Source organism: Ylistrum balloti, unplaced genomic scaffold, assembly GCF_031769215.1.
Source record: "Ylistrum balloti isolate Yb309-2 unplaced genomic scaffold, AGI_CSIRO_Ybal_v1 Utg369928, whole genome shotgun sequence".
Classification (NCBI taxonomy): Eukaryota; Metazoa; Mollusca; class Bivalvia; order Pectinida; family Pectinidae; genus Ylistrum; species Ylistrum balloti.
In genome coordinates, this window is record NW_026782042.1 from 213,481 (window position 1) to 217,274 (window position 3,794).

Sequence of the window (3,794 nt, forward strand, 5' to 3'; positions counted from 1 at the left end):
ATCACACAGGTAAGTAGCTGTTATGTGCAGACGATATCTCTGCGCGACTGTATAACTGCTGGTCACAGACTGTGCTGATATAGAATTCGGTTCACTATACACATTAAAGTTCAACCCAGAGTTCACTTCCGGTAATAACGTCACAAAAACCCAAACGTCGTCCGATTTTTAAATTTAAATACCCTTTGTGTGAGGAAGGGTGCGGGTTTATACTAGAATAGGATATGGAGAGGGGGTGGACACGGGTGACCCGTTTTACAAGGGCCGCTATAAACAGCCAGCCAATATCGACTGACAACACCGATTAAAGGGGGATTTTTAAAAACCTCATTCACAGAGTTTGAATCATGCTATCCCGAAACATTATATTTAATCAATTTAAATCGCGAAGTGTCAAATATATCGTTTTGATGTGATTATTTGTCAATAGTAAAACTGAAGTTACTTAGTAAGGGCACATTGAGATTTTAAAGCACGCGATAGGACAGATTAAATATTTGTTTGTAATAAATTTTCGATGTTAAAAAAACATGGCTTTAGTTTATGTACATGAATGGAAATACTTTTTTCGCCGAACCCCACACATGTTTTTAACATGTAATATCAAGGAGTTAAGTCGATCAAGTCAGAATAAAGCTGGGTATTTTCTGTTTTTTGTAAAAAGCCTTAATGAAATGTGATGAAACTATTTACTGACGATCACCATCACTCACTGAAACATTCTAATTATTTTGCACAAATAAGATAACGATATAATTGAATGAAGAATTCTACTTAAAAGTATTACTGAAATGATATTAAGAAATGAATGTGAAAACTTTGGTAGTTTTCCGGATGTCTCTTTCCAGTATGTACAATGTTTGGATCGCTGATAACAGCTGGCGATCACTGTACATTATAAATAGGATTGCCTTGTATCGTATAAGTAGAGTTACAGGGGTTAACTATGGGTCGCGTGATATTTTTGGTGTTTAACGAAGTGTCATGGTAAATGAGATTCATGCTTGGTTTTTTTTACGTTAATTCCTCTTGGCATCTTAGAACTGAGGTTTAAACTGAAATTTTGTATCGACTACGATATATCCCCGATTTGAACTAGAGGATTTTAGAATAAACTCAATAATTTTCATCATCAGAATCCTACAAACATTATCATGCTATATAATTGTAATGTTTGGTCATTTTGACTTCAATATGAAATATTCACGTCTTAAATCCTATGGTTGTAATATGCACATTTATTGGATTTAACTGGGGTAAAATACCCGAAATGATTTTTTTACGAAGAAAATTAAGATTTTTTTCTTTTGTATTACTTCGTACAATATTATATATATATATATATCTTGATATTGTTCTTCGTGCGTTTATTTTCTGTACTTTAGGAGTTGGTGTATGTATACAATATACGCACGTAAACTCTGTGTCTATTGTTTACTTTGTATGTAATTGAAATGATTCTTGTATGTATATGTGTTTACTATATAACTGTTCTTTATATTATATCGTTCCATATGGAAAACGCTTACTTCACGCGTTTATATTCTTAACTATAGGAGTTGTTGTATGTATACAATATACGTACGTAAACTCTGTGTCTACTGTTTACTTTATATCAATTTAGATGTTTCTTATGTGTATATGTGTGTACAAACGCACAATTATTTTCTGCAATGTCAATGTATGTTCTTTTTGTATAACTCTTCACACTTGGAGGAAATAAAAGAAATAATAGTAAATCAAGAAGGGAAATCACAGTTCTGTCAGATATAAGAATCAACAACACAGACATTTAAATGTTTGACATTTAATTACATCTCAAAATTTATAGAAACACACACTTTGTATGTCTCCCATTTTTCGATCTAATATTGTTTTCTGAAGTGCGATATAAGTACGAATTTACAAGACTTATCCCGTCGTGGTGGCTTTAAGGAAATACATTTATAACAAAATACACTTCTAATTGAAAAGGACACAGATTATAAACGATAGGTATTCTCTTCTAGAAAGATTAGAAGCAATTTTTCGGAAATCTGGTGAAATAATGATTGACCTCATTATTTAATGCTTTCGAAGACGATAACGTTAGAAATCGGCGATTAGAAAATGAAAAATAAAATAAATGAATAAACTGAAAATTCAAAATATAATAAGATTAAATGACAGGTGATTCCAAAATGAAATGAAATTCTTTTTCAATTTCAGAAATTATGCAAAACGATACAGACATGAAGCCGGTGTCGTTTTTTGGTGGTTGGTGGAGTTAGGAGTGGGAGTAGGGGATACAGAGGGAGAGATTTGAATATTTATGGCTTGAAATATAAACCGTCATGCAACCGTCAAACCGTGAAGTTAGTGGACATGATCTCAAAATCGAGGCGACAACGCTGCAGGAGTGATCTCCCTTCAAGTCAAGCAGCCTTCAGTACATGTTATAAACATGACATAACAAGCATTTCAAGGTTTTTGCAACCGACTGTAAAACAATTGAATATAATAAAAAATATGACTTCGGTTAAATTAAGTGAATAGATTCAAAATTAGTTACAAGTCTTTAATGAGCACTTGTATATCACACCATTGTTACTAAAATGGTTAAAAAGGTTTTGAAAATGAAGGACTTAGCTTGGTTACACCTTTTCACCGCTACCATTTTGTCTCACCGCTACCGTTTTGTCTCACCGCCACCATTTTGTCTCACCGCTACCGTTCTGTCTCACCGCTACCGTTTTGTCTCACCGCCACCATTTTGTCTCACCGCTACCGTTTTGTCTCACCGCCAACGTTTTGTCTCACCGCCACCGTTTTGTCTCACCGCTACCGTTTTGTCTCACCGACACCATTTTGTCTCACCGCCACCATTTTGTCTCACCGCAACCATTTTGTTTCACCGCCACCATTTTGTCTCACCGCTACCATTTTGTCTCACCGCCACCATTTTGTCCCACCGCAACCATTTTGTTTCACCGCCACCATTTTGTCTCATCGCTACCATTTTGTCTCACCTTTGTCTCACCGCAACCATTTTGTCTCACCGCTTTGTCTCACCGCCACAATTTTGTCTCACCGCAACCATTTTGTCTCACCGCCACCATTTTGTCTCACCGCTTGTACACCCACAAAAATCGGTATCCAGATCCATGTTATAACTAGTTCTGAGTGTAAAAAGGTCAACATTTATATACAAGACACTTAGGCCCGATATAATTGTAGTAATAATAAACGGTTCATACTTACTGACACACAAATCTTACAAAAAGTTGACTCTTGGTTGACAAATCTACAGTTTTATTCATCAATGACATCCTTCTTTAAGTAATAAAATTTATATATAATTGTATACGTTCTAAAAGGGTATAGCGGGGACATTGGCAATTCATTTGATAGAGTTTAGGAGATTTTAATATCACTACTATAATCAGTTAGCACGATTACACATTATTAAATGCCAGCTTTATAATTTGATAATTGTGTTAATACTCTTATAAGTCAGATCAGTTGCTCCCTAACCTCCAGTCCCACTGTCTATGGATTATCTTCCTTACTCTATCACATGGTCTTAAGTTAGAGCTTTAATATAGCTCAAGACGAGTCAGTATACAACGAAAGAAATGAATCGCTCTATATTGTTACAATACCATGATTATACTTTAATATATAATTATATTTATCCCTGATCCATGTATACGCCTTTTTCTGTAGATACAAAAATTTCGACTCCTCCTAACCCACAATCCAGTCCTCCCCTAGTTATAAGCCCAATTTATGTTATGTACTGGTCCTCGGTCTTA